General features: G+C 45.9%; 1 protein-coding gene across 2 annotated transcripts in view; it reads left to right on the top strand.

Annotated features, from left to right (window-relative positions):
* RSPRY1 (ring finger and SPRY domain containing 1) overlaps positions 1–23,907 on the top strand; it is a 1,565,455-nt gene that overhangs the window by 1,133,032 nt on the left and 408,516 nt on the right. The window lies entirely within an intron of this gene.

The raw sequence follows: 23,907 nt of genomic DNA, 5'->3' as shown, positions 1-23,907 counted from the left end.
GTTTCTGATTATGAAGACATGCCCTTATCTGCTAATGAGGATTCTGATCCAGAGGAATCCATTCCGTCTGTCTCTCTTCCAGAGGACTTCTCTTTTGCTGAAACCGTACATACTTTAAGAGAGCATTTCCACTGGGAATGCCAAGACTATCCTCAGTCCAAAAAGAGACTCAGAGAATTTCTAGACTTGTCACAACACAGGCCCTTAGCAATACCACCAGTCCCGGAAGTTGTTGATGATGTCTTTATGAAATCCAGTCTTACTCCTGTTACTTTACCCCCTGCCCCTAGGAAACCAGACAGGTACTACAGAGTACCTGACTCTCACAAATTTCTTTTCACAAATACTGCTGTTGACCCAGAGATCATTTCCCAGGGGGCCTAAAGGTATCAAGGCAACTACAGGTAAGAATCCCACCCCTTCGGACAGAGATTCCAGAACTTTGGACACATGGGGTAAGAAATTATATACCTCTGCAACTCTTGCCATTTGGGCTTTGAATTGTCAGTTTCACATGCTGAAGTACCAACAACATATTATGGAACTTATTAAGCAAAAAATAGCTGCCTTTACAGACTGTGTAGATTCCTACTCTCACCAGGACACCTGCTAATAAAAACAGACAACACCACATTTATGTGGTACATCAACAGCAGAGGTGGAACCCACTCTTACCCACTCTGCAGGCTAGCCATGGCCCTGTGGAACATGGCCTTGGACATGCAGGTACATCTGCAAGCTCAATTCCTGCCAGGCAAGCAAAACGCACTGGCAGACAATTTAAGGAGAAATCTCCTAGACCCACACGAGTGGCAACTAGAGCCACGCACCTTCAAGCTTCTGATTCAGAAATGGGGGACACCAGAGGTGGATCTCTTTGCCTCCCCCTGCAATCATCAGCTCAGAAGATTCTGTACCAGGACACCTCACAGCAGGGCCTGGAAAGTGGATGCCCTATCCTTCCAATGGGTAAATTTCTCAATCTATGCCTTTGCCCCTCTGCCCCATATTGCTCAAGATAAGACAGGGCAGACCAAGGACAATTCTGATAGCCCCTGACTGGCCATGCCAACACTAGTACCCACTCCTGCGAAGCCTGTCACCAGTGCCACCCTGGCACCTACACCAGAACCCAACCCTGCTTTCACAGCAGGGGGGACAGATCTTGCATCCGCAACTGCAAACCCTAAATCTTGCAGCATGGCTTATTCCTTGAATTCTGCCCCAGTAACCAGCCTAAGCAAGCAGGTGCTGGACATCATCCTTGAAGCCAGAAGACCCAGTACAAGGAAATCCTATGCTGATAAGTGGAAAAAGTACTGCTCCTGGATTCAGTCTAAAGGAGAGGATACAACTCTGCCCTCCCTGCCTCTAATCCTGGATTACCTAGCAGATTTACTCCACAGAGGCCTATCCTTTTCCTTCGTTAAGATCCATGCCTTTGCCATTTCGGCTTATTACAACACTGAGCCACCTCTCTTCTCTCACCCTCTTATCAGACAGTTCCTGAGAGGGGCAAACAACTTAAGGCCTCCAAGGAGAGCACCCACCCCTGCTTGGGACCATAACTTTGTACTGGAAAAGCTCACGCTACCCCCCCCCCTCCCTTTGAGCCTGCAGTGTCAGCAGAGTTAAAATTCCTCTCTTGGAAAACAGCTTTGCTTCTGGCCATCACTTCAGCTAGAAGAGTGTCTGAGCTACAAGCACTTATGGCTGTGGAACCCTTCATTATTTTCCATAATGACAGGGTTTCCCTCAGAACTAACCCTTCCTTTATGCCTAAAGTGGTGTCCAGTGTGGCTCTCAACCAATCTATCCATTTGCCTACCTTCTTTTCTAATCCTCAAAATAAAGAGGAAAGGATCCTTCATGCCTTGGACGTGCACAGACAGCTCAGATTCTACCTTGATAGGACTAAGCCCTTCAGAATATCTGACCAGTTACTAGTCAGCTTTACAACAGGGGCAGAGGGCAAGGCCATTTCAAATCAAACAGTTTCCAAATGGATAGCACATTGCATCCATTTCTGCTACAAGCACCATGGGGAAACTACCCTCTCATGGGGTCAGAACACATTCCACTAGGGCAACTTCTACCTCTGCAGCATTCATCAGGGGATTCCCTACCATGGACATCCTGGAAGCTGCGACCTGGAGTTGCGTACACACCTTCACCAAGCATTACCACCTGCCTATCTTTTCAATTTCTTGCAACAGCAGTCCTGCAAGGCATTCTAACCAGCCCTAACTCTTCTTGACTGTTTCCACCCGTCTTCAAATTTGGGAATCTACCCAAATGTGATTACTGCAACAGTGAAACATGAAGAACATAGTACAGATGTGTACACTTACCATAAATGTAGATGTTCAACTGTATTCACTGTTGCAGTCCTGGTTTCCCTCCCTCCAGCCCCCTGGTTTTCTCCCTCTAAACTCTCTATGCCTTTTACTACCCCCCCCCCCTTTTCAGGAGTATTGGTATTGGTATTTACCTTTTACTGGTGGTGTTTCCCCCACCATAACGTATCTCCCTATTGGGGGGCTTCTGACATTTGGGGCAAGAAAAACTGATGTAATGGCATTGGCTGCCTGTTTTTATACCCCTGACGACCTGACGTCAGTCCTGGAGCGACAGCATCCGACACATAAATACTAAGTCTCTGGTATTCAGGCCGACTGAGGGCTACCTGCAGGTAGATAACCCAAGTGTGATGACTGCAACAGTGAATACACTCGAACATCTACATTTACGGTAAGTGTACACAACTGTACTTTTTATTACATTCTTTGTCTTGCCTGAAGAAGTATGGTGAAAGTTTTTACTAGGCGCTTTTTTGTTGTTTATGTTTTTTATCTTAGTAAAAGTAACTCCAACAACTGTTTGTGATTCCAGTGGTTATTTGTTTTACTTGTTTCCCTTCATTAACCATTCTAGGGTGCTGTTAACATATGCAAAGTAAATCTGAAATAAGCCCAGGGATCTTACTTAATCCAATCCATACACTACAGTTGTAGGACTGGCAGTTGTTGGCAGTCTTCTTTTAGCATCTTTTTAGGAATCCCTTACAAATCTGAGCTCCTCACTTCACTCCTACATTACTACTTCTACAACATGAGACAGATCTTTTCAGAATTCTAGCACCAGTGTAATATAAAGTGGTTGTTGAAGTGCCTTCAGATAAGGCAGTTATTTATTCACATTTTTGATATAGTTTACAGTTTCTTACAATTTCTGGCAGATGTCTTCTTATGTTGTAATATTCCTTACTAAAGAGATATCTTACCGAGGATAGCCTTATGGTCCAGCCAGCATACCAAAGCCTTAGGGCCTCCCAGGTGCCACACATCCAAGTGTTCTACATCCAGGATGTCAGGTGCATAACTGACATACAAGTGTCTAATCCTCAGAACGTTTTTGCTTCCAATCCAAATACTACCTTTTTGAATTTGGTCTGTGAAGTTGTCACATTTTTTTCAGCTTCTGTCTGATTAATACCCAGCTGGGAACTTTCCTTCATTTCTACTCCCTCTAAAAGGATGAAGGAGTCTGACTCTTGTGATTAACATATGGAATTGAATTTTGGAGAAGAGTCCTTAGAATATTCTTCTCAAATCCATTCCAGTCTTGTTTTTGGGTCAGAGGATTAGGATACTCTTTCTCTGGATTGTCCTGTTGGGGGGACTTTGTTTTGGGGACAACCTTGGTAAAAATAATGGAGCTGTTTCAGTGGGAGAGTTCCCAAATGTCCAAAAGACCTATTATGCCCTCTTACAGATGGACTCTCCCAGGCCTTCTGCAATCCTTCCTATGTTGGAAGCCCTTCTGGACATTTTTTCTTTTGCTTCCCAGGCTCCTGAGTCCCCAACCCCCTGCTCCTAAGAAACCAGCCAGGTTTTGCAAAGGTACATGAGGCTAAAAAGTTCTTTGATAAGAATCCCTCCTCTGACTCTGCAGTCATTTCTCTTTGTACTGACAAATCTTCCAAATTACTTTCTTCTTCCATACTTCCCTCTTCTGACAAGGACAGTAGGGCCATGACCTGGTATATACTGGCTTTTCTGTCTAAACTTAGCAGTATTTTGACTGACTTGCCTGACTCCAAGTCTAAGACTTCCTCTGAATCTTTATTGACTTTTGCTTCTCAGGTGGCTCACCTTTCTGTCAAATACAGCTATGATGGTGCTGATGCATCTTCTTGAGCAGCTGCATCAGGACCTAATTATACGCAGGAACTTCTATCTTAGATTACAGTGTCTTCCTGAAGGTGTAAAGACGAAGTTGCTGGATTCTCCCTTGAGCACTCAGAATCTGTTCGGATGTTCTTTGTGTTTCACTGTTGCAGTCATCACATTTAGGTTATACCTGCCAGGGTAGCCCTCGGCCAGCCCAAATACCAGAGACTTAGTATTTCTGCGTCGGTTGCTGTCGCTTGAGGACTGACGTCAGGTCATCAGTAGTATAAAGTAAGGCAGCCAACGCCATTACATCAGTCTTTCTTGCCATGGAGCCCGAAGCAGAAGCAGGTCACACGAGTGCTGGTCATCCGCTACCTGAGTTTCGTCTACCGAATTGAAGTTGAAGTCTTCTAAAGCTAAGTACCTTGTTGGGGATCCTCTTTTCTTGTTGGGGATCCTCTTTTCTTGCACTAACCGATGTCAGAAAAAGTTAATAATTGTCTCGCCTGTGGAAAACAAATACCACACCGAGACTTCCACTCTTACTGCATCACTTGTTTAAGCGCAGACCACAACGTCCCTTGTTGTTGCTTCTGTGCTTTGTTCAACGCAAGAACTATCCATTGTCGGGCCCTTATTGTAGCCAGATATTTTCGCTTACATTCCTCAAATTCTGATATGGCTTCGGAAAGCCATCCGACAGCAGATTTTCAAAAAAAACGTAAAGATAAAGACAGATACAGACCGCACAGGCCCAAACCTACTGATGATGCTTCCGTTAAGCTAGTCATCAGTTCTCTGCAGCCCCTGATGCCCGCTTCTGTTGATTCACAGGCTGCTACCGAGACCCTTTCAGAGTCCGCTATGCCACAAAACTCTTCTTCGACTAAGGATCCTGTGGTCGTTTCAACCTTGGATGGGTCCGGAGCCACTGATCAGGCACTAGCTTCCAAGGAAGTCCTTCACACTACGTAATCTCGACACAAACTGACGTCTTCATTCGCAACTACTGTTCTTTCTAAAACTACAGAGTTTCTTAAGACCAGGGTACGAACCACACCCAAGAAACCGACACCCCCCTCTCAGGCGCCTGCTACCGTGCCTCAGTCTCAAATGCTTAAAGTGATGGAAGACCTTATAATGCTGATCAGGGGAACCAAGCTACCCCCTCCAAAAGGCAAAGAGATCTGTCCCCTGTAGTTTTGTCTGAACAAGAGTCAAATTAATCTGATGCATCTGAATATGAAGATTTGCAACCCCTCTCCACTTATGAGGATTCTGATGCAGAGGATTCCATTCCTTCAGCCTCTCCCCCAGAGGATTTTTCCTAAGGGAGCATTTCCAATGGGAGAGTCGGGACTACCCTCATTCTAAAAAGAGACTCAGAGAATTCATGGATCTTCCACAACACTCTTCCACAACACAGACCTTTGGCCATCCCCCCAGTCTTGGATGTTGTGGAGGATGTTTTCCTTGAATCCAGCTTGACTCCTTATTCCCTTCCTCCTGCTCCCAGAAAACCAGACAGGTACTATAGAGTCCCTGACACCCACAAATATCTTTTTAAAAATCCTACAGCTAACCCGGAGGTCATTTTTTAAGGGCCAAAAGGAATTAAAGCAACCTCTACTAAGAATCCCACCACCTCAAACATGGATTCCCGAGCTTTACAGATGGGGTAAGAAAGTATACACCTCAGCTACTCTTGCTATCGGGGCACTAAATTGTCAGTTCCATGTGCTGAAATTTCAGCAACATACCTTGGAACTCCTTAAACAAAAAATGTCTTCTTTACCTGCTTAGGCAGAATCTAAAGATTTACAAGACTTAATGCATTCTGCAAGTCAAGTAACTAAACACACCTTGCACTGTGGTTTTGATGCCCTAGAAGCTTCTTGCAGGGCAGCAGTCACTGGATCTGTCATTAGAAGGCATGCATAACTTAAGGAAAAGCCCCTGCCGGATCATGTCAAATCTAAGTTGTTGGATGCCCCCTTGCACAAACATAACTTATTTGGCACTAAGGTAGAAGAGGTCTTAAAAAAGATGGAAGAAAAAGCAAAATCTATGCAAACAGTTAAGGATTTCTTGCAGGTCCAGCCCCCTAAGTTCAGCAGGCATTGTCCCTCCAAACACTGGTCCTTTCCTGCTCCCAGTAAACTGGCCCAGCCTAGGCCCCATGGAAGCAGACCCGCCAGACAGCCCTCAGGAATGCAAAGATCTAAGCAGTGGACTACCTCCACTTCAATACCAGAGAGTTCTAAGCCACCCCCTTATGGTAAAAACTCACAATGACTCATCTCCTCAACCCCCTCCCTCTGCCCACCTTCACTTACCCCTAAGAGGAAAACTCTCCTTTCACTCAAGCACCTGGGCCACCATTACCAAGGACCACTGGGTTCTGAACATTGTGTCTCAGGGATACAAATTTTCCTTTCACACCCTTCCAACCCCAAACGGATTCCCAGATCTACCACCAAATCAGTGGGCAGAGGCTTAAAAGCAAATTCTTTCCCTGCTGTCTATGAGGGCAGTAGAGCATGTTCCTGCAGAACAGATAGGCCAAGGTTTCTACACCAGACTTTTTCGGATGCTCTGAAAAGAGGGCACCTGGTGCCCCATCCTCGATCTATCCATTCTCAACACCTTCCTGGTGATCCCAAAATTCAAAATGCTCACCCTCCAACAGCTACTACCCATGCTGTCCAAGGACGCTTGGCTAGCCACCCTAGATCTAAAAGATGCCTACTTCCACATTCCTATTAAGGAATCATGCAGGGAATATCTCCGCTTCAGGGCAGGATCTCAACATTTTCAGTTCTCTGCGCTTCCCTTTGGGTTATCTACTGCTCCCAGAGTTTTCACAAAATGTCTGGCTCTGGCCATTGCCTTTTGCAGACAAAGAAATATTCAGATTTACCCATACTTAGACAACTGCCTTATTCAGGCAAACAGCCAGGAGAAGCTACTCAAGCACCTGGTCTTTGTAAAGACCCTACTAACCTCCCTAGGGTACACAGTCAACGAAAAGAAATCCAAACAGGTGCCCACCCAAAGGATAATTTTCCTGGGAGCAAGTCTGGACACAGCTTCCCAGATGGCATTCCCTACTCCAGAGAAACAAATTTTCCTGACAGCCTACTTCTCTCAACTAGCCACCATGCCCCAGCTAACTGCAAGGAAGATCCTGCAAGCTCTGGGGTTCATGGCATCTTGCATACTACTCATTCCATATGCCAGACTGCATATGAGAAAACTTCAATGTTACCTAAAGAGCCTTTGGTGCCAACACTGTCAAGACCTGGAAACTCTTCTGCCTATAATTCCTTGCTTCAGAAAAGATTTTATTTTGTGAGCAACAGCATCCTCCCACAACAAGGGAATCTTTCTCCACACACCCCCGCCATACAGACCCTCACCACAGATGCATCAGTCTACGGTTGGGGTGCATATCTGGGCAGCTGGTGCATACAGGTCCAGTGGACCCCACAGCAAATTCCTCTGCACATCAGTCAAAAAGAGATGATGGCTGTGCAGCACACCTTGATAGCTTTCAAGCCTCTTCTCTCTCCAGGGGCTCTCCTGATCAAAACAGACAACACCACTGTGATGTGTTACAGCAACAAGCAGGGAGGAACTCACTCCTACTTTCTGTGCAGGCTGGGCATAAGCCTTTGGCACACAGCCTCTGCCATGCAGCTACACCTCTTAACACAATTCCTACCAGGATCTCTCAACTCTCTGGCAGACCAGTTAAGCAAAAATCTTCTGGACCCTTACGAGTGGCAACTCAACAGAAGTGCCTTCACCCTAATAACTCAGAAATGGGGAACCCAGAAGGTCAACCTCTTTGCCTCCCACACCAACCATCAGTGCAACAAATTCTGCACCAGGGAGCATCACTGCATGGCTTGGAAAGTGGATGCCCTGTCTTTCCCCTGGGTCAATCTGTCAGTCTATGCTTTTCCTCCCCTACTTCTCATCCCTATTGTACTTCTCAAAATAAGGGAGGAAAAAACAGTGACCGTTCTTATAGCTCCAGACTGGCCTCGCCAGCACTGGTACCCCTTGCTGCGCAGCCTGTCCTCGCTACCCCCATGGCATCTTCTTCAGATTCCAAACCTCCTGACCCAGAGGGAAGGGGAGTTCTTGCATCTCCAATTGCAGACGCTCAGTTTGGCAGCTTGGCTTATTCCCTAACCCCGAACCAATCTGCCAACCTCAGTAAACAGGTTCTGGATCTTATCCGTGAGGCCAGATGTCCTAACACCAGAAAGTCTTATGCTGATAAATGGAAAATGTTCTGCACCTGGATCCAGGCTAAGGGAGCCAATATGGCACAGCCCTCCCTCCCTCTCATCCTGGATTACTTAGCTGACCTACTACACAGTAGCCTCTCTTTCTCTTCAATACAAATTCATGCCTCTGCTGTTTCTGCTCATTTTTCCACTGAGCAGTCCCTTTTCTCACACCCTTTGATCAAACAGTTCCTAAGAGGGGCTAGCAACTTGAGGCCACCCAGAAGGGCACCAACACCATCTTGGGACCTTAATTTTCTATTGAAAAAGATCACCCTGCCTCCTTTCGAACCAGCTTCTTCTGCAGAGCTAAAATTTCTCTCCTGTAAGACAACATTCTTTCTGGCCATCACTTCAGCCAGGAGAGTCTCTGAGCTGCAAGCACTCATGGCTTTGGAACCCTTCATGCAGACAGGGTATCCCTCAGAACTAACCCATCCTTCATACCCAAGGTGGTGTCCAGTGTGGCTATCAACCAAGCCATTCATTTGCTCACCTTTTTTCCTAATCCCCAGAACAAGGGGGAAAGGATTCTTCACTCTCTAGATGTGCACACACAGCTCAGATTCTGTCTAGACAGGACTAAATCCTTCAGAAAGTCTGATCAATTGCTGGTTAGCTTTGCTACATGAGCAGAAGGCAAAGCCATCTCCAAACAAACCTTTTCAAATGGATAGCACACTGCATCCATTTCTGCTACAAACGGCATGGAAAACCTCCCTGCAAGGGGGATCAGGACACACTCCACCAGAGCAGCCTCCACCTCTGCGCCTTTCCTCAGAGGAGTCCCCACTAGGGACATCCTGGAGGCTGCCACCTGGACATCTGTTCACACTTTTACCAAGCATTACCACCTGCCTCTCTTCTCCAAATCCAGGGCAGGGTTTGCCTCTGCAGTCTTGCAGGGCATCCTAGCCAGCCCCTAATTTCATTGACTGCTTCCACTCTTTTCCTCAGCTTTGGGAATCAACCCAAATGTGTTGACTGCAACCGTGAAACACGAAGAACATAGTACAGTTGTGTACACTTACCATAAATGTAGATGTTCAAGTGTATTCACTGTTGCAGTCCTGGTCCCCCCCTAGCCCCCTTTTCTTCTTTTTCTCCTCCTATTACTGTTCTAACTTGTTGTTCTCCTTTCCTTTCAAGGGACATATTGGTGTTTATTTTCCACTGGTGGGGTTTCTTCCACCAGACACTGACCTGCTGTTTGGGGGCTCCTGACAGGTTAGGGCAAGAAAAACTGATGTAATGGTGTCGGCTGCCTTCCTTTATACTACTGACAACCTGACGTCAGTCCTCAGGCGATAGCAACCGACGCAAAAATACTAAGTCCCTGGTATTTGGGCCATCCTAGGGCTACCCTGGCAGGGATAACCCAAACGTGATGACTGCAACAGTGAATACACTCGAGCATCCACATTTATAGTAGGTGTACACAACTGTACTTTCTGCTGCTACTATAGAGCTTTTTAAAACTTTACGAGATAAGGGGAAATTATGCAGAACCTCAAACAGATTTTCCTTTCTCCTATCCATAAGACGTCCTGTTCTCATGTTGCAGCATTCATAACAGTAGAGAGGTTGCTGCCTGCAGCACCAGACATCCAGACAGTATAACAGTCTTTATATAGGGGGTATGTGTGATGTTGCATGTCAGAGGCATAAACTTACGTCTGCTGTATATGCGATGTCTGCACATACCCAACTCAGAACTTTTCTGCCTCAGTGATCTACAGTCTGATCGACAGTCATTTGCCTTCAGCTGGCCGGATTTAAGCTAAGTACCCTTTTGGGATTTTTGATTATACCTTTTTCTTGTATTCCAGATGTACATGTCAGCTAGGAAGGGAAAGTGTACTTGTGGAAGACAGATTCCACACAACGACACGCACGATAAGTGTTTTGCTTAGGGGCAGGCCATGACTTCAAGTCTTGTGACATCTGCCAGACCTTTGTTCCAGAAACTTTGAGAAGCCATCTAGCTGCTTTAAATTTATACTTAGAAAATCAAAGACTCCGTTTGGCGTCAGGTCTGGAGGGCGGGGTAGGTACCTCTGAGGAGCCACCTCGGAAGAAGGCCACAAAAGTTAGGCCCAACGCCCATGCTGCACCTCAGGAGTCCGGTGAGACTCTCAAGCCGGATGATAGCCCAGGGTCTCATCGAGTGTTGGTTTTACCGCTGGAACCGGGAGCTGTGGTGGAAGCCAGTTCAGCGGAAATCCAGAGTATGTCCACTGAGGAAGTTCATAGTGTTTCACTGTTGCAGTCATTACTCATGGGTTATCCTGTTGGCAGGCTACCCTCAGTCGGCCAAAATTCCAAAGTCTAGGTCCGGCGTTGGTTGCTGTCACCTCTTCCCTGACGTCAGTGCGGCAGGGGTATAAAAGATGCACCCTACGCCGTTTTCTTCAGTCTTTCTTGCCGTGCGGTTTCCGAAGCAAAAGCAGTTTGCAAGTGCCGGTCAGCCAACTCCTGAGATATTCAAATCCGAATTTCAGAACTGAAGTCTTCATTAAAGCTAAGTACCCCATTGGGGAAACTTTTTTCTTGCTCCAGACTGATGTCAGAAAAAGTTAACAATTGTATTTCTTGTGGGAAGCAAGTACCTCATAAGGATTTTCACTCTTACTGTATTCCTTGCCTAGGGCCCTGATCACAACGTTGCTAGCTGTCGGTTTTGTGCTAGATTTAACCAACGCACTATTAAGCGTCGGTTCGATTTTGCATTTCATTACTTTGGCCGAAGATTTAATTATATAATGCTGTCGGACCAGCCGACAATCGGAGTTTACAAAAAACGCAAGGACAAGGAAAAGGATAGGCATCCGAGGTCCAAAACCGAAGACGAGGCCTCTTCTAGGCCAGTCGCTGGTTCTCATTGAGGCAATTTCGCAGCCCCTGGCGCCCGATACCTCAGAGCCACAGGCTGCTTCTGACTTCCACGTGGAGCCGACTGGGCCTCTGGATACTCAAGGTATTGGACACTCTGAAATCATTCCCTCAAATGGGTCCGGAGCCGCTGAGCAGGCATCGGTTTCTGAGGGTGTCTTCAGACCTACACAACTATATATTAAGCCATCTTCAGCTTCAAAGACTAAAGCAGCTCTAAAGAAAAAGAAACAAGTACAGCATTCTCCTGCTCAGACTTGCATGCCTGAAAAACAGATGCTCAAAATGGCCGAAGACCTAATTACTTTGATCAGGGGCTCCCATCCCTCTCCTCATAAGAGGCCTAGGCAAGAGACAGAGTATGATTCTTCTGATCAGGTTTCTATTTCCTCTGATTCCTCTTCTGACCAGGATTACTCCATGCTTCCCTATGAGGATTCTGATGCTGAAGAATCCATTCCTTCAGCCCCTCCTCCTGAGGATTATTCTTTAGGGGAAACCCTGCATACCATGAGGGAGCATTTCCACTGGGAGAGCCAAGATTATTCTGAATCTAAGAAAAGGCTCAGGGACTTTCTACTACTTCCTCAGCACAGACCCCTTGCTCTTCCACCTGTTCTAGACATTGTAGATGATGTATTTTCAGAGTCCGGACTGTCCCCTGACTCTTTACCCCCTGCACCTGCTAAGCCAGACAGATACTACAGGGTCCCAGATTCTCATAACTTCCTATACAAAAACCCCGCTGCTGACCCAGAAACTATATCTCAGGGTCCCAAAGGGGTCAAAGCTTCCACTGCAAAAAACCCTGTCCCCTCTGATAGGGATTCTAGGGCTCAAGACAGATGGGGGAAAAAGTCTGCTCTTCTGCTACCCTGGCTGTAAGGGCTTTAAATTGTCAGTTTCATATGCTTAAATATCAGCAATGTTTAATGTCACTGCATAAACAGAAATTGTTGACAAATACTGAATGTTCTGAGAACAAGGAATTGCATTTATTGCATGCAGCTGAACAAGTGGGAAAGCATGCTTTGCAATGTGGTTATGATTCACTGGAGCCTCTTGCAAGGGCCACTGTTACAGGTTCTGTTATTAGAAGGCATGCTTGGTTAAAGGAACAGAATCTGCCTGATCATGTTAAAGCAAAATTATATTAGATGCACCATTACAGCATGATACTTTGTTTGGTACTAAAGCAGAAGAGGTGTTGAAAAAAATGGAGGATAAAGCAAAATCCATGCAGACAGTCCAGGATTTCTTACAGGTACAGCCACCCAGGTTTAGCAGGAACTGGCCTTCTAAAAATTGGTCCTTTCCAGTGTCAGACAGACCACAAAGAGGCAGATACAGGCGTCCCAGAAGCAGATCTCAGCCCCAAGGCTCATAGAGGCCTAAACAATGGGGTGCTCCTACCTCCAAAAGCGGAGAAGACAAATCACAGCCTTACAGGAAGCAGTCCCAATGACTTTCCTCTACCAGATCCAAGCACTTTTCTTTTGGCAGCCCCCTTAGGGGGAAAACTAGCACTTTTTTCATCAAATTGGGAAATGGTTACCAAAGACAAATGGGTCCTGAACATAGTGTCCCAAGGCTACAGGTTCCATTTTCACACTCTACCAAGGTCAAAAGGTATGCCAGACCCTGCCACACAATCAATGGGCAGAGGCACAAAAACAAATTACAGCCCTCATGGACATGAGGACCATTCAGCAAGTACCACAACAAGAGCAGGGGCAAGGATTTTACTCCAGACTTTTTTCTAGTACCCAGAAAGGACAAAACCTGGAGACCAGTACTGGACCTGTCTATACTAAATACGTTTCTGGAAGTTCCAAAATTCAAGATGTTGACTCTACAGAAGCTACTGCCCATGCTGGGCAAGAAGGCTTGGCTCGTAACTTTGGACCTAAAAGAGGCATACCTGCATGTCCCAATCAGACAATCTTGCAGAAGATACCTCAGATTCATAGCTGGCTCAGTGCATTACCAATTCTCTGCACTGCCCTTTGGCTTATCTACTGTGCCCAGGGTCTTCACAAAATGCCTGGCACCAGTAATTGCGTTTTGCAGACAAAAAGAAATTCAAATATATCCCTACTTGGACGACTGCCTAATTCAAGCAGAGAACAAAGATTTTCTTCTAAAGCATCTGACGTTTGCAAAAAGATTACTAATTGGCCTAGGGTACACAGTAAACAATAAAAAATCAAAACTAGTGCCCTCTGAAGAGATAATATTCCTGGGTGTAAGCTTAAATAAAACTGCCCAGATGGCTTATCTCACGCCAGGCAAACAAAAGCATCTGACTACTTCAAGAAATTGGCAACAAAACCCGCTTATCAGCACGGAAAATCCTGCAGGCCTTGGGTTTCATTGCATCCTGCATTCTACTAATGCCATATGCCAGACTGCATACGAGGAAACTACAATGGTATCTAAAAAGTGTTTGGACTCTGCATTGCCACAGCCTGGAGACAGTAATTGCACTCATTCCATGCCTGCAACAGGAGTTTCGATGGTGGGCAGAAGCCTGTCACCACAACAAGGGACTGCCATTCAGTGTACCTACAGCCAGACAGACATTGACAACGGATGCATCAGATTATGCCTGGGGGGCCCATATGGCAGGAAAATGTATTCAGGGCACATGGCCTGCAAACCAGATGCATCTTCACATCAATCAAAAAGAGATGCTAGCTGTTCAAAATGCCCTGACAGCTTTCAAGGACCTGCTTCATCCAGGACAGTTACTGATGAAGACAGACAACACTACGGTCATGTGGTACATAAACAAGCAGGGAGGTACACATTGCTATCCCCTCTGCAGACAAGCAATGACCTTATGGGACACAGCATTGGCTTTTCAAGTTCATCTGCAAGCACAATTCCTGTCAGGAAAAACAAATACTCTGGCAGACGAACTAAGCAGAAACCTCATGGATCCCCACGAATGGAAACTGGATCCACAAGTCTTCAGCATGATAATAAGGAAGTGGGGATGCCCAGACATAGATCTATTTGCCTCCCCTCACAACTGCCAATTGCAGAGATTTTGCACAAGGATTTATCACAAGCAAGCATGGAAAGTGGACGCCCTATCCTTCAGCTGGAAAAATCTAACAGTATATGCCTTTCCTCCACTGCCTCTCCTTCCCAGGGTACTCCTAAAGGTCAGACAAGAGAAGCCAAAAATGATACTGATTGCACCAGACTGGCCACGCCAGCACTGGTAACCAATCCTAAAGAGCTTGTCTCAAGGTCCAGCATGGGTATTGCCTCAAACTTCTCACTTGCTGACCAAGCAAAACAATCAGATCCTGCACAACCAACTCAGGACCTTAAATCTGGCAGCATGGCGGATAATGTAGCCATTCAGAACACACCTCTTTCAAAAGCTGTTTTGGATGTTATCTTGGAGGCGAGGAGGCCCAGTACCAGAAAATCTTATGCAGAGAAATGGAAGAGATTCTGTGCCTGGAACCAGGAACAAGGCATTGACACGTGTGTACCAAATATCCCTCAGATTTTACAATACCTAGCTGAGATGCTGAACAAAGGCCTTTCTTTCTCATCAATTAAGATTCATGCCTCTGCCATTTCAGCCCATTACAATGCGGAACCACCTATCTTTTCTCATCCTTTAATAAGGCAGTACCTCAGAGGGGCCAAAACATTAGGCCTCCAAGGAGAGCACCAATTCCGGCCTGGGACCTCAATTATGTTTTGGAAAAACTTACACTGCCGCCTTTCGAGCCAGCATCAACAGCAGATATAAAATTCTTATCCTGGAAAACAGCTCTGCTCCTAGCAATAACCTCTGCAAGGCGAGTCTCAGAGTTACAAGCACTCATGGCTGTGGAACCTTTCATCATTTTTCATCCAGACAGGGTTTCTCTGAGGACAAACCCTACATTTATGCCTAAGGTGGTGTCCAGTGTGGCCCTCAACCAAACCATTCACTTGCCTACCTTTTATCCAAATCCACAGAACAAGGGTGAGAAAATTCTGCATTCTTTGGACATACACAGGCAGCTACGCGTCTACTTGGACAGAACTAAAGTTTTCAGAAAGACTGAGCAACTTTTAGTGTCATATGCTGCGGGATCACAAGGAAAGGCGATCTCAAAACAGACCATTTCTAAATGAATAGGCCATTGCATCCGTTTCTGCTATTCTCAACATGGCAAATCAGTGCCTAATGGCATTAGGCCTCATTCCACCAGAGCAGCAGCCACTTCAGCAGCCTTCCTCAGAGGAGTACCAACCAAAGATATCTTAAAGGCTGCAACCTGGAGTTCAGTGCACACTTTCACAAAGCACTACCACTTACCTCTTTACTCTAAGTCCAGAGCAAGCTTTGCCACTGCAGTCCTGCAGGGCCTCATAGCCTCTCCTAATCCTATTTAGCCCAGCCACCCATCCACAGCTTTGGGATTCAACCCAAGAGTAATGACTACAACAGTGAAACACGATGAACATAGTACAGTTGTGTACCTACCATAAATGTAGATGTTCGAGTGTATTCGCTGTTGCAGTCCAGGTTACCCACCCACCATCCCCCTTTTCTTTGCTGAGTCTATCTGCACTTCTCTATCCTATACAACATTTTTGGTGTATTTGCTTGTAGATGAAGGAAATGTTATTTTTGTGCATGCATTTTTATTGGCATATTTTTCAGCCTACCAATTTGGGAGCACCTGACATCTGGGGCAAGAAAAACTGAAGAAAATGGCATTGGCTGCATCTTTTATACCCCTGGCGCACTGACGTCAGGGAAGAGGCGACAACAACTGATGCCGGACCTAGACTATAGAATTCTAGCCGACTGAGGGTTGCCTGCCAGCAGGATAACCCAAGAGTAATGACTGCAACAGTGAATACACTTGAACATCTACATTTATGGTAGGTACACAACTGTACTTTATTCAACCGTCAGGCCCTGATGGTGAAGGGGGAACCATGGCTCTTGGTGTCGGAGGGGGCCTATTGCCACATTACATTCCACCCCGACATCGGCTCACAAACCAACTACTTCTATTTCTTTAAAAAAGAAACAAAATGATAAGCACAGGACTGCAGAATCTGCAGCAGGATGGGAAGTCTTTTTACAGAACTTGTTCAGAGCCTTCCAGGCCCTTCAGTCTCGGGTGCCCCAACCATTTTAACTCCTTGTGCCACCCCTAGAAAATTCAGAGGAGGAAACCTCTTCCTCAGATGAATCTCTGACTTATTGTTCCCAAATTGAGTCCCGCAAGGACTTTGCTACCCGTGAAGAAGACTATCTTAGTTCTGACTCTCCTGGGGAGGAATTTTATTTTGGAGATACCATTACCTTAATGAGACAGCATTTTAAATGGGAGGTTTCTGATGTGTCAGAGACAAAAAAGAGGCATTTTGAACTGCAGATGGAACAAACTTCTCAGTCTGTAGTTCCCCCTTTGCTTCCAGCTTTCCTGGATGCCTTTCATGCTGCATCTCAGAATCCAGACTCAGCCTACAGTTTCTAAATGACCTGATAGATTTTACAAGGTTCCCCAACATGCACAGTTCCTCTTCAAGAATCCTCCTGCAGACCCTGCAGTTATTGCTGTGTCAGCAGACAAATCCTTCAGATAGTTACCCTCTACTTCTTTGTTCCCAACAGATAAAGATAGCAAGTTCATGGACAAACTGGGGAAGAAAATATACACTTCTTCTACCTTGGCCATTAGAGCTATTAATTATCAAACTCACATGGCTAAATTTGTCATAGATTCATTGTCTAAGACTACTGCCCTAATGTCTAAGGTAGCAGATTATCCTACCAAGTCTCAGCTAACTGCCCTGATCTCTGCTTTCTCTCAGGTGATCAGGCATTCAGTCAAGTGCAGCTATGATGCTGTAGAAGCATCATCTAAGTCTGCAGCATCTGGCTCTGTCCTCAGGAGGTATTCCTGTTTGAGACTCCAGCCTCTGTCCTTAGATGTACAGGCCAAATGTATAGGCCAAATTACTTGCTGCACCTCTGGATAATAAAGCCCTTTTTGGTACTGCTTCAGCTGAGCTCCTTAAATCCCTCCAAGAAAAGGGCAAAGATCTGCAAAATTTGAAACATTTGCTTATCTCCCTCTTTCCTAGATACCACAGGAACTACCCACAAAAGACCAGTTTTGTAAGGAGGCAGTCCTCCCACTCTGCTGCAGCCCAGTCTAAGGAACAGAGATAATCTAGGAAGCAAACCACTCCTAGACCTTCCACCACCTCAACTCCTACTTCCTTTCGGAGACAGCCTGACCCAGACAGATTTCCTTCACTGTGACTAAAATTCCTTACCCAGATCCACTCCTGTGTCCCTCCATCTTGCCCTTTCTCTACCCTTCTGGCAGAAAATCACTTCAGAGAAATGGGTCCTTTCTATCATGTAAAAAGGTTACTTCAAGACTTGGGCGCTTCCACCTTAACAGGGGACCACTCAACCTCCATCAAATCAGCTCCACCTTTTTCCTGCAATTCTGGATCATCTCCTATCTCAGGGCACAATAGAACATGTCCCTCAGGATCAGACAGCTAAGGGTTTTTATTCTAGAATGTTTCTAGTCCTAAGAAAATATGGTCCTTGGAGAGCAATTCTCAATTTGTCCCTTCTCAATCAATATCTCAAGGTGCCTACTTTCAAGCTGCTCACCTTACAGCACTTCTTACCTGTTATCCATCACCAAGCCTTTATGGCATCCCTGGATCTGAAGGATGCTTACCTTCACATCCCCATTCACCTCAGCTACAGGAAATTCCCGAGTTTCTCAGTGGGTTCTTAACATTTTCAGTTTTCTGCATTGCCATTTGGGGTCTCTACAGTGCCAAGAGTATTCACAAAGTGTCTAGCCCCTGTTACCGCCCATTGCAGAATGCAGGACATAGAAATTTACCCCTACCTAGACAACCTAATCCTGCACCAGGACTATCACTCCCTCTCTCATTACTTAGACATGGTGGGCAGCATCTTGGAGGCCCTAGGTTTCACAGTGAACCTTCAAAAATACCAAATGACACCAAGTCAAGACTTTGTCTTCTTGGTGTGCAGGATAAGGATGGACACAATGTCAGCCTTTATCTCTTGGCAGAAGGTGGAAGCCCTCACCCACTACTTGCAATCTCTCCTTCCTCTCCCACCTGTCTCAGCCAGGGAATTTCTGAGGGTGCTGGGCCACATGGCCTACTTGATCCCCATGCTTTCTTTGGCCAGGCTACATATGAGGAAAATCCAGTGGGTATTGAGGAATTTGTGGAGCCAACACACACATCCTCTGGATGTTACACCCCCTCTTCTTCCATGCCTGGAAAAGGAATGGACATGGTGGATCTCCAACATTATCTTCAGTCAGGGGCTACCCCTACAGATCCTTCCTCCCACACAACACCTCTACACAGATGCATCAGATCTGAGTTGGAGAGCCATCCTGCACAGCAACAACAGTCAGAACAAAGTTCAGGGAAGAGTGGTCCACCCAGAGCAAAGGGGACCATCTCAACATAAATGAACTGAGGGTCCTTCTCTTGGTACTGCAGGCCTTCTAAGAGATTCTGCTGCCAGACACCTTGAAGGTAATCACAGACAATATGATGGTTTTGTGGTATGTCAACAAGCAGGGACGGAGAAGATCTTATCTACTCTGCACCTTGGCAATTCAAATTTGGTCCCTAGCGACGAGCCTTCACATACACCTGCAAGCTGTATACATTCCCTCAGCAGAGAATGTGATTGCAGACACCCTCAGCAGAACCTTAGCACCCTCTCACAAATGGATGTTTCACAGGGAAGTTTTTTTGGAACTTATTCACAAGTGGGGTATTCCAGGGGCAGATCTGTTTGCCTCCTCCCAGAACAGACAGATGCCCCTCTTTTGCACAAGAGCGACACATCCACAAGCTTGGAAGGTGGATGCCTTCTCTCTTTCATGGGAGGGGATGTTCCTTTATGCCTCCCCCCCCCCTTCACACAGATTCAAAAAGTTCTTCTGAAGATTCAGAGGGACAAGCCAAAAATCCTGCTTGTGACCCCCTTTTGGCCAAGGCAACATTGGTTCCTTCCCCCTACTATTTCTCTTAGCCAAAGGCAATCACCACAGGTTACCTCACCGAGTCGACCTACACGCAAGACAGCGGATCCCTCATACACCTGCAAGTGCTCAACCTCAAATTGACCTTATGGGTGATATAATTTTGATCCCCTTTAGACACCTGTATTGAGAGGACGTACTCAATGTCCTGCAGAAGGCCAGAAAACCTAGTACCAGGAGAATTTACTTATGTAAATTTAAAGATTCTCCAGGTGGTGTCTCATGAGCAAACAGGACCCATTATTTGCTCCAGTACCTATGGTCCTTTCCTATTTGTGTGAGCTACTACATTCTGGACTGATGTATTTTTCTGTTAACGTGCATTTGTCAGTCATCTCTGCTTGTCTCCCTTTAGTACCTCCACTGGCATCCAGGCTAGACGTAAAAATCTTTTTTAAAAGGGGTTATCCATAGTAAACCTCCTCATAAGCCTCTTCCTCCATCCTGGGATCTTATCTGTGCTGGAAAAACTCACGTTACCTCTCTTTGAATCCCATTCAGCATCTCTTAAGCTATGTACTTGGAAAACAGTTTTGCTGGTGGCTCTTACTTCTGCTGGGAGGGTCTCCGAAATCCAAGCCTTTATGGCCACTCCTCCATACCTTGTCTTCCACAGAGATAAGATCTCCCTCAGAACCAATCCTTTCTTCATGCCTAAGGTGGTTAATGAGCTCTCCCTGAATCAGGCCATTAATCTACCTGTTTTTTTCCCTCAGTCTCGGAACTCCTCAGAAAGGACTTTACATTCCCTGGATGTTCATAGACAACTGCTGTATTATGTGGACAAGACCAAATCCACTAGAAAGTCTGACCAGCTTTTTGTCTGCTTTCAGCCTAGAGCCCTGGGCAAGGCAGTGTCAAAACAGACCATTGCCTCATGGATTTCTAAGGCTATCTCATTTTGCTATTCCTTTCATGGAAATGAATTGAATTCCAATGTGAAAGCCCATTCTACCAGAGCAGCTGCCTCTTCAGTAGCTTTCTTCAGGGGCATTGACTACGCTTCCATTCTGCAAACAGCCACCTGGTCTTCTGTACATACGTTCACCAAACATTACAAGTTAGACTTGATTTCTAGAGCAAGGGCTGGGTTTGCCAGGTCAGTTTTGCAGGGTCTCATCAACTGTCTCCCCCAACCTACCTCCCAGGCTCCTATCTAAAGCTTTGGTACTCTCCCTAGTGTTATGAATACTACAACATGAGATTAGACGGATAGAATAGTTGTGTAAGAATTTACCATAACCGTAGATGTCCTTCCCTTCCATCGAGATCGAGAGCAAAAGTATTCAGCAACAATAAGGGCCCGACGACGAATAGTTTGGGCATTGAACAAGGCACAAAACCGACAGCGAGGTACGTCGTGGTCTGGGCCTAACCAGGTGACACAGTAAAAATGGAAATCTCAGTGTGGTGTTTGCTTTACACAGGTGAGACAATTGTTAACTTTTTCTGGCATCAGTTAGAGCAAGAAAAAAGGATCCCCAACGGGGTACTTAGCTTTAGAAGATTTCAGGATGATTCATTTCGGAAATGAAAATTGAGGTAGCGGCCGACCGGCACTCGTGCGAACTGCTTCTGCTTCGGGCTCCTCTGCAAGAAAGACTGAGGTAATTGTGTCGGCTGCCTGTTTTTTATACTCCTGACAACCTGACATCAGTACTGAAGCAACAGCAACCGACGCACAAATACTAAGTCTCTGGTATTCGGGCCAACAGAGGGCTACCTGCAGGCAGATAACCCAAGTGTGATGACTGCAACAGTGAAACACAAAGAACATCGGCAAACCAAGCTCAAGCAAGCGAAACAAAACAAAATCCCCAATGGGGTACTTAGCTTTTAGACATCTTGACAGTACAGCAGCGAAGCAATCAATGTGACGGTCGACTGCGGCTGAAAAGTTCTGAGATCTGTGCGTGCAGACATCACATTTAAGTTCCCTGGTTTATGACCCTATGTGTGACATTCCACACACCTGCAGCAATAAGGCATAAGCGTTTGTATAGGAGCCGATGTTCGGGTCACCTGAGGCAGAGACTGCCACACTAAGAATAAGAATACTGCAACACAGGGATAGAAGGGACATCAGGGTGAATAGTTCCCAGAGCTAAAAGGGCCTGACGAATGGCAGGAGAATGAGGAAGTTGGCAATGTGGAGGCTGTGGGATCGCTAAAAAGGGTGGAAGGGATTTCCAAACTATGAAGTAACCTTTTTGTATCATGTAAAGAACCCAGGAATCTGTGGTGATCTTTTCCTCCTGTTAACTCTATCCTGTCTTATCAGGCTGCAGAAGAATCTGGCCAAGGGGCAGGTAAGAATGAATGTCAAATATAAGCACATTTGTCAGGGAAAGAAGGCTTCTGGCCTCTAGAATCCTAAGTAGGTTAATCAGGAAAAACATTGTTTGAAAGTCTCTTTCCCCTTAAAGGTGGTTTCTGCTGTCTACTCAAAAAGAAAGGCTTAGTAGGTTAATGCTTTTGAAAAGAATAGTTGTGTAAGAACTTACCATAACCATAGATGATGTCCTTCATGGATGCATCTGCAGTCATAACAAATGGGTTGTCCTGTCGTCAGGCAGCCCTTCGGTCGGCCGGATTCCAAAGTCTGGGTCCGGCTTCGGCTGATGTCACACTTCACCCGACGTCATCTCTGCTGGTCTTCGGGTATAAAGGCATCAGCCGACGCCATTTTCCTCAGTCTTTCTTGCCGCGTGGCGCCCGAAGCAGAAGCTGTTCGCAAGTGCCGGTCGGTCAGATCCAGAGATTACTACTACCGAATACTACTTCGAAGACTTCTAAAAGCTAAGTACCCCGTTGGGGACTCTTTCTTGCCTCAGCCGATGTCAGAAAAAGTCAATAACTGTTTAACTTGTGGGAAACAAATACCTCATAAAGATTTCCACTCTTACTGCCTGCCTTGCTTAGGCCCAGACCACGACGTAGCAGCCTGTTCGGCCTGTGCTTCCTTCAACCGACGAATGCTTAGGCGTCGGTCGGAGTTTGCTGAACAGTTTTTCGGCTCAGATTTTGCGTACATTATGCCGTCGGATCCTCCGACTACCCAAATTGTTAAAAACGCAAAGAAAAAGACCGACACTCGCGGTCCGCGGTTTCGGCCGAAACCACGGTTAAGCAAGCCGCGAGTGTCTCGGTTTCGGCCGAAACCGAGAAAACCGGTCAATCTTCAGCCGAATCCATGACTACTACTGAGGCTCCTGCTACCTTAGTTGAATCGGCCTCAGAAATTTTGCCTACAATTGTGGTTCCTAGTGATTTATCAGACACCATCCCTTTGGATGTCTCTACCCCAGCACGTGGTGCTGCTAGGCCTCCTGCAGCCATGTCTATTAAGGCCTTTGCCAGGGCTAAAGCAGCCAAATCTGTTAAATCAGTGCCTGTTAAGCCCCCCTCACACAGGCCTACTTCAAGTTCACAAATGCTTACTCTGGCAGAGGATTTAATATCCTTAATTAGGGGATCCCAATCTCACCCAGACAGGGCCTCTCAGCCCCAGAAAAGAGACCTAGAGCAGAGCCCCGAGCCAGTGTCCTCTGATGATTCTGCGGATGACTCAGACATTACAGACCAGCCAGAGGCTCCTTTTTCTACTTATGAAGATTCCGATGCTGAAGAATCCATTCCAGCTGCCTCTCCACCAGAGGAATTTTCCTTTGGGGAAACATTACATGCCATGAGAGAACAATTCCAATGGCAGGGACAAGATTTCTCAGATTCAAGAAAAAGGCTTAGGACATTTCTGCACTTACCACAACATAGGCCCTTAGCTATACCTCCTGTACTGCCTGTTGTGGATGATGCATTTAATGATGTTTGCACTGCTCCCGATTCTTTACCTCCAGCCCCTGCCAAACCAGATAGATTTTACAGGGTGCCAGACACTCATCACCACCTGTACAAGGCCCCACTTGCAGATCCTGAAACTATATCCCAGGGGCCTAAGGCAGTAGCCTCGACCTCAGCAAAAAACCCTATTCCTTCAGAAAGGGAATCCAGGTCCTTAGAGAGATGGGGGAAAAAGTTTACACCTCTGCTACTCTCTCAGCTAGAGCTTTAAACTGTCAGTTTCATATGATCCAATACCAAGAGTTTATGCTTGATCAGTTAACTAAAAAGCTGTCCTCTGATGACTCCTTAGATAAGAAATATGTATTAGAAATGGTGAATAACATCCAACAGGTTAGTAACCATTCTTTAAAATGTGGCTATGATGCACTGGAGGCTTCATTTAGATCAGCCATGACTGGCACAGTGATAAGAAGGCATGCATGGTTGAAAGAACAGGTTTTACCGGATCATGTTAAAGCAAAGCTGTTAGATGCTCCTATGGATAAGGCCAGTCTATTTGGTACACCTGCTCAGCAAGTAATGAAGAAAATGGAAGAGAAGGCAAAATCTGTACAAACAGTTAAAGATTTCTTACAGGTTCAG

This window comes from Protopterus annectens, chromosome 8.part0 (genome assembly GCF_019279795.1).
Source record: "Protopterus annectens isolate FY-2018-M chromosome 8.part0, PAN1.0, whole genome shotgun sequence".
Taxonomy (NCBI): Eukaryota; Metazoa; Chordata; order Ceratodontiformes; family Protopteridae; genus Protopterus; species Protopterus annectens.
The sequence above is the reverse complement of the archived record's forward strand: the minus strand, read 5'-3'. Positions and strand labels throughout refer to the sequence as shown.